We start from the raw sequence: 13,216 nt of genomic DNA on the forward strand, positions 1-13,216 counted from the left end.
CAAAAAATATACCTTTATAGACAATAAAATATGTAGTCAGCTTGGAAAGATTTTATTCTGGAGAGTGACATCACCAGGTTTGTATTTTTGAATGGTTAATCTGGTTCCCTCCAATACAGTAATACATGGCATAGAATTTGTTCATCTGCCATAAACAAATAGAAAACAGCACAAAATATGTAAAAGACTATTTTCAGACATGGGGAAATAGTCCATCAGAATGGTGAGTTTATGAGAAAGAAAATAAATTAGGTGACTACTGCATATTCCCTTCAGATTTATACGCAAAGGTGCTTTCCAGACTGCAGTGAAGAAAGGTAGATTCAGGCAGAACATACAGTCTCACTGAGATGAAGGTAAAGAGAGGCCTAGGGAGCTCGATTTTGCAAGGCAGAATACAAAAGTGGAGGCATTCAGAGAAAGAGTTCCAGGAATCTGCAGAGGGAGCCCCTTGAGTCTTTGGCTGAATACTAATCCTTGCATACATAATGTGAAAACTCCACAAGGCCATGCAAATAAAAATTTCCATGGAGCTATAAACTGAACAATTCCCAGAGCTCTCATAGGGCAGAGGTACATTTGAATTCTCACAAGCCATAATGGAGAAATCTCATTAAAAAACCAGAACACTAAGTAGAGTCACCAGAAAAGTCATCCCTTAGTAGTAAGGCTAAAATATCTCCAGAGTAAAGACTTTTTTGGACCCACCCTAACAAACTTTAAAATTAAGCCTTGGAAGGATAAAGCTGATCCACAGATAACAAATTTCATCTTTGAAGAAAGAAAAACACATTTCCAATACCCACCTCTTAGAAAGGCTGTCATCAAAGAAACAAGAAATAACAAGTGTTGACAAAGATGTAGAGAAAAGGAAACATTTGTACACTGTTGGTGGGAATGTGAATTGATGCAGCCACCTGGAAAACAGTATGGAGGTTCCTCAAAAAATTAAAAATAAAACTACCATGTGGTCCAGCAATTCCACTTCTGAGTATTTATTCAAAAGAAGACATCAACTCAGAAAGATATATGTACCCCCATGTTCATTACAGTATTATTTATAATAGCCAAGTTGTGGAAACAACCTAAATCTCCTTTGACAGATGAATGGATAAAGAATACACACACATACAGGCACACACACACGTACACATACCTATACACATAATGGAATATTACTCACCTGTAAATAAAGGATTAAATCTTGCCATTTGCAACAACATGGATGGACCTTCAGGGCATTATGCTAAGTGAAATAAGTCAGACTGAGAGGGACAAATATTGTATGAGCTCACTTATATGTGGAATTTTAGAAACAAAACCAGGAAACAAGCTCATAGATACAGGGAACAGGTTGGTGGTTGCCAGAGATGAGATGGGAGTTGGTGAAATGGTTGAAGGGAGTCAAAAGATACAAAATTCCAGTTATAAAATAAGTAAGTCATGTGGATGTAATGTACAGCCTGGTGACTACAGTTAATAGTGCTGTATTGCATACTTAAGATTTACTCTCTTCACAACTTTTTAAAGTTCTGATCACAAAAAATTCTTTACTTATGGTGACTGATATTGACTGGACTTGTGGTGATCATTTTGCAATATATACACATAACAAGGCATTATGTTGTATACCTGAAACTAATATAATATTATATGTTAACTATACCTCAATTAAAAAATTTGAAAAATAATTACCAATATAACATTCACATAGTTATGCATCTTAATACAAAGACATAAAAAAGAAACAGCAAAATGTAAAAAACAATCTTACTGATTTGCATCACAATATCTGGGTATTTATCATATGTGTACTTGCCATTACAAAAGAAGAGGAGAAAGAAAGGGGCAGAAAAAAATATTTTGAAGAAATAGCAGCTGAAAGTCTCATAGTTTCTTAAAGATTTATTTATTTGAGAGAGAGAGTGTGGGCATGTGAGTGGCGGGAGGGGCAGAGGGATAGACTGAGCTGCCCAGGCGCCCCATGAAAGTCTTTCCTGTTTGACGAAAACTATAAACCACAGATCTAGGAAGTTCAACAAATCCCAAGTAGGATAAATACAAAGAACATAACATCAAAGCAGATTATACTCAAAATGCTAAAAACTAGTAATAACAAAGAAAACAGTAAGGCAACTAGAAAGAATAAAAGGAACACTATACACAGGGGAACAAACATAAAAGCATAACAACCTTATTGTCAGTAACAGTATAAACAAAAACACAGTGGAACAACATTTTTAAAGCATTGAAAGAAAAAACATGCCAACTCAGAAATTAATATCCAATGAAAATATCTCAAAAACAAATGCAGGGTAGAGCTTTTCAAATAAAAGATGAGATAATTCATTTCCAACAAATTGGACAAATATTAAAGAGTTTTTCATACTTAAAAAAATAATGTCAGATGGAAACATGGCGCTACATAAAAGAATGAAAACCTCCAGGAATGGTAGAAATACTAGTAAATATAAAATATTTTTCTAATTTAATCTGATTTTAAAGATAACTGGCAATCTAATACAAAATGACAGGGGTGCCTGGGTGGCTCTGTCGGTTAAGCATCTGCCTTCAGTTCAGGTTATGATCCCAGGGTTCTGGAATCCAGCCCTGCGGCGGGCTCCCTGCTCTGCCCCTCCTCCCATTTACACACGCACACGTGCACACTTTCTCTCTCTTTCTCTCAAATAAATAAACTTTTAAAAATAAAATTAAATAAATAAAGGAAAAAGACAACAATTTATTGAAGTGTTCCTAACACATGTAAAAGACTAAATGACAATAATAGTACAACAGACTGATGGGGGGAGTAGAGGTTACTGCTGCAAAGATCTTACATCAGAAGTAGAGTGATATATTACTTTATGACACACCATGATAATAATGTATATTGTAAACTAAAGAGCAGCTACTTAGAAATTAAATGGTGATATAGCAAATAAGCCAATAATGGAGGGAAAAAAATGCAAGAAAGATTGAATTAATGCAAAGGAAGGTGGGAAAAGAGAACGAAAGGAACAAAGAATGGACAGGGACATAAAGAACAACTATCAAGATGATATATTTAAACCAAAGACTAATGAAATATATAGTTAATGTTAAACTGATGTGATTTTATAATTATATTATGAAATGCTACAAACACCCTAATTAGAAGGCTGAGATTGTTAGGATATAGTAAAAGTAGAAAGGAACCGTATGCTGTCTAAATGCTTTATATTTAGAGAGATAGGCAAAGTAAAAGGATGAAAAATTTATGCAAATATTAATCTAAAGAAAGTTTGAGAGGCTACGTTAATATCAGCCCAAGTAGAATTCAGGACGAATATATTGCAAGGAATGTAGTGGTATGTTTTAAAGTGATTAAAAAAGTGGTATGTTTTAAAGTGATTAAAAAAGCAAGTGATCAGAAGTACAGAGCAATCTTGTATATATATGCTGTTCACAACAGCATCAAAATCACAAAGTACTTACTGATAAAATTGCAAGAATTATACTCTGAATGCTATAAAAGGATTACTGAGGGAAATTAAAGAACAGCTAAATAAATGGAGAGCTAAACTGTAACATTTTGCTGTCGTGTCAGCGAAACAGACACTAACACAGAGATAGAAACACAAGTATAATAGGGTCTAGTGAAAGACCCATGTATATTGTCAGTTCTCATTATTCATGGTAGTTAGGTTCTATAAAGCTGCCATGAATATGGAATTTGCAAATAATTGAACCTCAGGGAAATACAGTGTTAAGTTCCTGCAAGCCTCTCCGGTCATAAGACTTTCATCAACTCATCAATACATAACCTTGTTTTTGTGTGTGTTTTTGTTTAAAGACACCTTATTTAATAATGAACTCGTGGCCAGCACTCCAACTCCAGACTGAATGAAGCTTATTTAACACACATATCTTCTCTGGAAGGCACATCACAGCTTTCTTGCACCTAGGAACATTAGACAGCACTTCAGCTCTACACTTGGGGCTATTTAAAACAGTGAAACCACCAACAAGTAAAAAAGCACAAAATTACAAAAAATTTGGTGCTAAACATACCACAAAAAGGTCATTTGTTTGTAGTATAAGAGCTGAAAGACGGCAAAGCCTTTATTGGACCTTAGCTGGGAACATGAACATTGCACAATTCTGGGACAAGTACAATGATGTTCTGAATTATAATAAGGAATATATATATATATATATATATATATATATAGGTCTTCATCCCAGTTCCTGGCACAAAGCTCCTAAAACCTTGGAATCTCCTAAGTGATCAGAGAGGTACAGGTTTCTTTTGTTATTCATTATAAATCTCAGCCACATCTAGGCTTGTTAATGAGGTGATTTGGGGAAAGTCGCTAGATTATGGAAGGATGAAGGCTATTTGCCAGGAAAACCAACCTTGTGTTTAGAGGGTTGGAACTTTCAACCTTACCTCCTGACTACCAGGGAGGGGAGAGGGGTTGAAGATTGAAGTGATCACCAGTGGCCAATGATTTAATCAATTGTGCCTACGTAATGAAACCTCCATAAAAACCCAAAGGGATGGGGTTCAGAGAGCTTCCAGCTTGGTGAATTAGAACTCATCCTCGTGCTGGGAGAGTATCGCACCCCAAATCCATGGGGACAGAAGCTTCTATGCTCAGGATCTAATGAACATGAGATCTAATACATCTAATGTATCTCTTCACCCTGCTGTTCATTCATGGATATATGTTTTCCTTTATCTTGGGTCAGTACGTACCTAAGGGTAGAGTTGTTGGATTGTGTGTTGATCGTAGTTTCTGACTTGGCACTATTCACATTTTGCACCAGATAATTCTATTTTGTGAGGGATTGTGCATTGGAGGATAAGTTCAGCAGCACCCCTGTCCTCTACCCCCTAGGGACCAGTAACATCCTCTTAATTGTGTCAACCAAAAAATGTCTCCCGACATTGTCCCTGGTTGAGAACCACTGTAGAATCTGGTAGCCACTTAGTGGGGATTGATAAAAAAAAAAAATTGTAAGACCAAACAGTGCTCAGTAAAGGAAATATTTTATCCTCAGACACATGAATATATCCCATAGTTCTTTACCAGGGAGAGGCAAATCTTAGGTCTCTCACTCATTCACAGAAGATGCTGTTTAGGGCATTTCATTCAAAAATTCCAAAGCATTAGTCCCATTGTGTTTAGATATTGAAAACCACATGGTGTTTTTATTAAATTTTCAGTAGTTTCATTATGTGTGTTCCTGGTAGACCCCCTAGTCACGCAGGTGCCTGTTCTTGGTCATGTTGCAGGCTGTTCTCGTGGCACTTCATTTACCGTCTAGGCTTTCAGACAGTTTAAGACTCTGATGTTGCTGTCCCATTTCTTCCCTTATCTGTGCTGCATACACATTTTGGACAAGAAACATTAGCTTGCAGTATTTCCTAAAGCAGGTTGGTAAATGCTTGAGTAGTCACTTTGTTGGAAGAATTTATCCCAGGCCAGAGAGTTTCACATAGAAATGTACGTATTTTCTGATGAGCCATCACTTCGCATTTATTTTTGCAGGAGCTGCCACCCAGAATCTAATTTTAGGTATCGTCACTAGCGTCCATGCCTGTGTAATTTTGACTGGATCTACATTCCTTTCATTGTTGAAATTAGTTGAATGATTCTGTAATTTGCTTTAAAATGCAAAGAAGATAATTTTGTAGCTATATTTTAATTTGCAGAGCTTGTGTTTCTGCCACTGATGTTTCTTTTTCCTGACAAGACTTCAAAAAGTGTGGGAAGGACTCAGCATTGTAACTTAGCCATGGGAGCAACCCGATCTGTGAGCAATCCCTCTCCAAGCTTCCCCTGCATGACCTATTCTCAGCACCCATGGTCAACATTTCCAAAGGAAAGTCTCTCCTAAAGTGGGAGGCAAGACGAGGCATGGCTGTAGTCCATTGCCTGTTAATCTTGCTGGTATCCAGAGAGGCCTGATGGGAGTTCTGAGAGCCAGATTGTCATTCTGGTCACATACACATGGTTATGAGGGTCCCTAGGAAAGGAAATGCCCATGGTCTGAGTCCTCAGCAATGATGAGAAGTGTCATACCAACTCTAGGAGGCATTTTGCAGATGAGGGAATGGACTCAGAGAATGGCTAGCTCTAGATCACAGAGCTGCTACCTAACCCAGCAAAGTCAAAACCAAGCCTCTAAGTAAAATCCAGGGTTTTTTTTTTTTTTAATTTTTTAATTTGTTTTGGGTTTTTTTTTTAATCGTTGTTTTTTTTCACTCTGCCAAAACTATCTCCATCGAAATTTGAAGCCCAGCCTAATGATCTCTAATCAAAAACATTTAGCCTTTTAGAACAGCAGCCCCGATCAGAGCTCTCCAGGATATACTTCATGGGGAACTGATTATTTGTTGGCTAGATGTGTTCCCAAGACAGAAATTTATGACCTGTCTGCAAGGGGTGAGGAGAGGGCAGGAGATGGTTGGGGGAAGTATATTGCCTTGAAGCCCTATAAACTAAAGAGCCAAACTGTGAGGTTTTCTTAGCAAAGTACACCACTTTATGGTACATGAGTGCAGGTGTGGTACCCAATAACAATGTGGGAGTTGCAGCTATCCAGAGAATGTAGTCTCTAGAGAATACCCAGATTATCACTTCTGTGGGCTTTCTACCCTCTGTGCTTTAGCCTGGCACTCACTGGCCTCTGATTTAAAGGGTTGAGTTTGCAGGCAGTTTGCTAATTACGACCCAACGAGGCACTTCTGGCTTTGGTCGAAGTGAGTGGATGTGAGCCAGCATGCAGCCGTGGCCTCCTATTGCCATCTGTGATTTAGAGCAAAATCTTTGAGAGAAGTATAACTGCCTGAATTACTGCTCTTTTATATGTTTTTAAATGAGAATGTAAAGGCCAAGGGCATTTTTTCCCATTTAATACTATTAAATCCATCATTAAATCTCTCGCTGAACACTGGCTGATTTTAATGATGCCCTCCAGTCCCGATCCTGATGCTTGACTGTGTTAATATTGTTGTATATATAGATACAATAAATAATGCTTAGCTAAGATGGTATGAGAAGCACTGCTATGTGTATCAATAAAAATAGTCGTGCTAATGAGACCAAGTGTCAGGAACAGATGGTGTGGTGGGAATCCAGCCATTGGCGCTTAAAGTACAGTAAAGGACAAAGCTCCATGGCACATTGAATCTGTCACTAAAACCTGCCCGAATCCTCTAAATATTTTACAGCAACTTGGCATAAAAGGATTAATTTGAAGTTATCGTTTCTATTTTTACTATCTTACTTTATAGTACCATGACATAAAAACCACAAATGCTTTCCAGGGTCAATTCTATTTACTGACTCCCATACCCCTGGCTCCTGGGCAGTCCGAGATACTTACCTGCCTGACTGCCTTACTATGTTGTTGAGTGACACTCACCTTTTTGTTGTATAAGACCAAGCAACAGAAGGTAGGAGCTCTTGATTTTCATTTGTAAACATCTGTCATTCTGAGGATGACACATTATTTTTGACCCGGTTATCCAATATTACGTCCCTCACTTTCTGACAGCTTTGATCTTTGTAGCCACCACTCATATCTAAGGTCTTATGAGGAACTAGTGGGCCGGTGTGGTTTGGGGGCTAACATTTCATTTGAGCCTCCCATCGACCCCATGAGTCAAGTACTATTCTCATTCGCCACTTAGAGATTAGGAAATGGGACCCGGAGTTGAAATAACCTTCCAAAGGGCATAGAGCAGAAGTTGGCAGAGCTGGGGCTCAGACTCCACAGTCAGATTATAGAACCCAGCCTCTCGACCTCTGTGCTGTCCTTCTGCCTAACACAGCAGACATTGTGGGGTGAGTATAAAGTTTCAGAGCAGGCTCAGAATGGGTCCTCACCAAATACATGTGGAGTGGAGCACAGAGAAATATGTACATGGTGCGTACGGCACTAGGTGAACTCAAGTTCTTAAATAACTCCTTGAAAGTTTATACTGACTCCAACTCCCTGAATTTCTGGAGTGTGTGGAAATACAAGTTTTCTAAAGACTAGAAGAAGATACAACAGAGAAACCTTTCATCTATGATATTTTTTAGAACTTTTATTTTAAGTCTCTACCAGAAACCTGAAGTGAAATAAAATGTCCCTCTTTTATTGCCTTTATAGAACTTCTGATAAGATTCTGCTATAAAGAGAGAAAAGGAATAAGGGGAGAGTAAAGTTTTATTCTTTTTAAGCTAGTCTTCCTATCTTTAGAAGTCGTAACCTTTACAGGTAATTGTGAGAGATTTGGATATAATTTTTGAGCTAGCACTGTCCTTTTAAAAGAGGGGAGAATCCACCTCTGTGCTATTATTTTAGATTTAGAAATGGCTGCTTAATGTGAGTGTGGCACTAAGCTGGTGATATATATAATTTCATTACTCACAGACTCCATTCCTGTATTTCTCCATTCTCTGTTTTATTCTCTTCCTGTTAATACAGGTCCACAAAGATTAGAATTTAGAATGACTTAGCCAGGGTATGATTAGGAACAGACAAACCAGTTCAGGCTGACCTGAAGTAACTCTGACTCATTCTTCTGCCTCATCCTACCTCCGTGTCCTCTTGGCAGCCAGGACACAAGTAGGGAGGCAAAAGGAGAGAAAGTGAATAAAACCTCAAAGGGTTCCAACATCTCCTCTGTGCATAAACACTAAACAAGATTTGAACAGTTTAGGAAACTAGTTAGAATTTCCTCAGCAGGTCATTTCGGAGGAGTGAAGAATCATGCAAGGAATTGTGCAAAAGAGCACTGAGAACACATTCACAGGAAAACTAACACAGCCATCTTATTGGGTCATTATGAATTTTTAAACTCTAATAACTTAGGATGAACTCATGATAGAAGCAGCTTCTGAAGGTAATTGAAAAGATATGGACTAAATTTTAGGGCAGTACCATTATATTTCATATATTCTTCAGATCCTGAGATAAAAAGTGGCTCAAAAAATCAAAGTACTCACATTCAGTAAAAAAAAAAAAAATTGCTCTTGTATTTGGTTCAAGTATGTATAGCGCTTGTTCCCCTTGTGCCAATAACCTAGGATTTTAAATTTGAGAAGCTGAGTATCTTAATATTGCACAAAGCAGTATATTTTTCTAGTATGCGAATAGAGAGTATGTACTAGCACACGCAGTTTTGTTTGCCAGCCCATCTGTCTTTGGTCTTTCCTTTGCTCAGAGTCTGTTCCTGGCCCCTGTAGACATGGAAATCTCAGGCCTTGCGCCTATCATCTCTATTCTCTGGGCGTTTGGTGTGACCCCAAATTTGGAGTGTGCGGAGGTTTGACAGAGTATTACTACTAACACACACACACACACTCTGTGAGAGATCTCACACACTGTGTGAGAGATCTCAGACCCTCTGGAGACCTTCTGTGCTGGAGACCGCATTTCCCCCCCAAGACTCACTTCTAGGCAGAGAAGTATCCAAGACGACAAAGTTCTGGAAAGTTTGGGCTGTGTGGGCCTGGTTGTGATCAGTAGGTATTGCCTCCAGATTCTCAGGACTACCTCAGTTTCCCTGGGGGGCCTGGACTTAAATAAACCCCTTGCTAATCATTCAGGCCAGAGCAACGGGTGAAATAAATCCATATTTTCAGCAAGGCATCTGTGGAGGCTCCTTTGAGTGTTTTCTTTGAGGACTATTGGGAAGTGCCTGGTTATACCTAAAAAGCTCACTTTCAATCAAAGTTAACATAGCTCCCAGAAGGGCTTGCGATGGATGGGATTGATGAAGTACAGTATCTGTGCTTAGCACCTTTAAGTGCTCGAGGGAGTGTTGATTTGCTGCCCTGAAGACCCTCTTGAATGACTTTCCCTTTCCATGAGGGCCCATCTGGTCCTATCAGAGCAAGAATACGGTATCTTAGGAAAGAACCTTGTTTTATACCTTCAGGGTGGTCTTTTAACCATGCTTTCCTTTTCTGGAAATTTCTGAAAATGGCACCCTCCACATCACAAACCATGTCTGGGTTCTCGAAGACAGTCAGGCCAACTGACTTATTACAGAAATGTTTGGTGGAGAAAAGAACACGTATTTTGTCGGTGACCAAGCTTGACTTAGTCCTTAGGACAGCATGAGGTTGCAGTGAACGCTCTCAGGCTGCTCCGGCGTTTGCTGTTGTGTGGTGTCATTGGCTGGTAGATGTCAAGCACCCTTGAGAGAGAGGCCTGAGTTACACATGCTGAGATGGGGTGGGCTCTGTCCACTGTAGGGCAGGAGAAGAGCTGCTGGCACAAAAACTGCAGTTTTTATCTGTACCCTCACCTTGTGCATCGTCTACCCAGAGTCCCCGGACAGTGACAGCACACGAGCCCCCGGAGCACACAGAACCCCTTTGGTCTGCCACCACTTTTCAGAATCTCCACAGTTAGGTTCCAGGGCAGAGGGAATTTCTCTCCCTCAAATCTGGAAGGGGACATTAAAGAATATTTGGAAGGTGAGAGTTGGGAATGCATGGGAGTTACCAGACTCTGAGAGCAAAAGCTTTATTGTCATTGTGACATAATTATTATCATTTTCTCACTTTAATCTCTGCTTATTGTTTTCCTGCTGGGAGTGATGGATTTTATCTCCCACCGTCTTCTGCAAAAAAGATACCAAGAGAAGAGGTGGCCAGCCTGGACTCAGGGTTCCAAACCGTCATTCACTGTCCTCATACTCTATGTAACTCTGTCAAACACCTTAGAAACTTGTCTGAAACAATAAGGCAAAATAGGCTTTTGGATGTTGAAAATGATTTGTCTAGAATATATTCAAACTTAAAAGAGATTCTCTATGTACTCACAGGCCAAAATAAGCATTTGTGGCCAGCTGGCCTGCCGTCTTTCCTTCCTTCCTTCCTTTCTTCTTTTTGCTTCTGGATATCCAAATGTCATTAAAATATTTTGAGTCTTGGTATAGGGTTGTATAGCACCAATTTTATCTTCGGAAGTCTTGTCTCTGAATTTGCCATGAGTGCTGTGTGTGTGTGTGTGTTTAGGAGCAGAAATATTGGTCCATAAACCTAACTACCAGTTTAAATGGTCAAATGTTGGTGGAAACCCAAACCCTTGATATTACACAAAAAGGGCACAGATGGAAATTAGTGAATGCTTTTCAAGCTGGGTCTTTTGAGAACCAGTATTGCAGGTCAAGGTTTAAAAAGTTTCCAGAGTACTTTCAAATGGATTACCATGGAAAACCTTTGCAGGGTCACTGTAGGTCCCTTGTCCTACAGCGACAACAAAGGTCACAGCTTGGACAGTATGTCCCCTAAATGTTCAGTGGGGACTTTGTACTGTCTTTTAAAATTCTAATACTGACCTTTCCTTTTTGGGTTCTGTTCCTTCCTCTTTCTCATGCTGGCAGAATTAGTGCCTTAAAAAAAAAAAAATAACATCATAAACCTGGAATCCTGTTTCTTTATTTTATAATGTTTGCTAGCATTTTCAGATGTTTGGGCTACAGGGCTTTTGGTAACATCTATGTTAAGCCTTTCAAGTGCACTCTGTTTACAAGTCTTAAGATATGAGGACCCTAAATCCAAAAGAAGACTGTCTTCATGCCCAAAGGGAAATGGAAAATCAAAACATGGGCCAGAATAATTTAAAGAAGAAAAAGAGAAAAGAACCCTTTCCTTCTAGATTTCTGATGCCATAATTTTTGGTATGTGCATGTTGACTTATTTGGACAAAAGTCACCCAGATAATAAAGCCCTCATGGCCTTGAATGTCACACAGGCTAGTGGTATTCATCTCAGTACTTCTCCATCACATTGGAGAAAATATATTGTATTCCCAATGTACAGAAAACAGAATTCTAAAATATCTTTTATATATATTTGGATTTTACTACGTTCAAATCATTGTTTATATTTTACTATACTTGGCTAATCTAGTAACAGAATGCAAATACCTTTTTGCTATGGGATTACTTAACCCCACTTCTTTGCTTCTTTTTTCCTGTCATTAATTAATTCATTCATTTGTCCATTCATTCATCAAACAAGTGTGTTCAGTACCTTCTACCATATGCTAGCAGAGACTGCTGGGCCTCAAAGCAGGAGCCAGTGAACTTTGTCCATAGAGAGCTGGGTAGTAAATATTTTAGGCTTTGCGGGCCCTACAGTCTCCATGGCAGCTACTTGGTTGTGTCCCTAGAGCACAGAAGCAGCTGTAGAGCCATAGTGACTGCATGGATTTAGTTATGTACCAGTAAAATATCATTTACAAAAATAGGGGACAGGTCACTTTCATCTGGAGGTCATTGTTTACTGACACCTGCTCCATGATACAGTGATGAACTAAAAAGAGAAGATTCTGTATTCTTAAGAAATTTACAAATTACTAGATGGAGGCAAGAAACAAACCAGAAGATATAAAAATGTCAGGTAGGTCATAAGTGCTGAGAAGGAGGCAGGGTGAGAGGATGGGGAGTAGTGGGGCAGGTGTTATTTAAGACAGGGCAGGCAGGGATCCCTCTCTGTGAAAGTGACAGTGAAGCAGAGACATAACAAATGAGGGAATGTTGTTGCTGTTGTGGAGTAGAGTAGGCAGGCTACAGTTACAGTAAGTGCAAAGGCCCCAAGGCAAGAACTTATTTGGCTAGTTTGGTGAAACAAGGAGGCCATTGTAGCTAGAGTAAAATAAGTAGGGAGACAATAATGGAAATAAAGTCACAGAGAGAACCAGAGGCTAGATCATATAGGACATTAGAGGTTATTGTAAGGACCTTGGATTTTATCTCTATGAGATAGGCATTCATTGGAAGTTTTCATCAGAGAAGTGACAGGATCAGTTTTGTGCTTTTTTAAAAAATTTTTTTATTAACACATAATGTATTATTAGCCCTAGGTGTACAGGTCTGTGAATCACCAGGTTTACACACTTCACAGCACTCACCATAGCACATACCCTCCCCAATGTCCATAACCCAAGTACCCTCTCCCTAACCCCCTTCCCCCAGCAACCTTCAGTTTGTTTTGTGAGATTAAGAGTCTCTTATGGTTTGTCTCCCTCCTGATCCCATCTTGTTTCCTTTTTTCCTTCCCTAACTCCCACACCCCCCACATTGCCTCTCAAATTCCTCATATCAGAGAGATCATATAATTGTCTTTCTCTGATTGACTTATTTTGCTCATCATAATACCCTCTCGTTCCATCCATGTGGTCGCAAATGGCAAGATTTCATTTCTTTTGATGGCTGCACACA

The 13,216-nt window shown here is 39.1% G+C and overlaps 1 protein-coding gene across 7 annotated transcripts in view; it reads left to right on the forward strand.

Moving 5' to 3' along the window:
• The window catches only part of AFF3 (ALF transcription elongation factor 3), a 576,277-nt gene that overhangs the window by 339,364 nt on the left and 223,697 nt on the right, over positions 1 to 13,216 (forward strand). The gene's annotated exons all lie outside the window — the stretch shown is intronic.

This window comes from Mustela lutreola, chromosome 9 (assembly GCF_030435805.1).
Source record: "Mustela lutreola isolate mMusLut2 chromosome 9, mMusLut2.pri, whole genome shotgun sequence".
NCBI lineage: Eukaryota > Metazoa > Chordata > Mammalia > Carnivora > Mustelidae > Mustela > Mustela lutreola.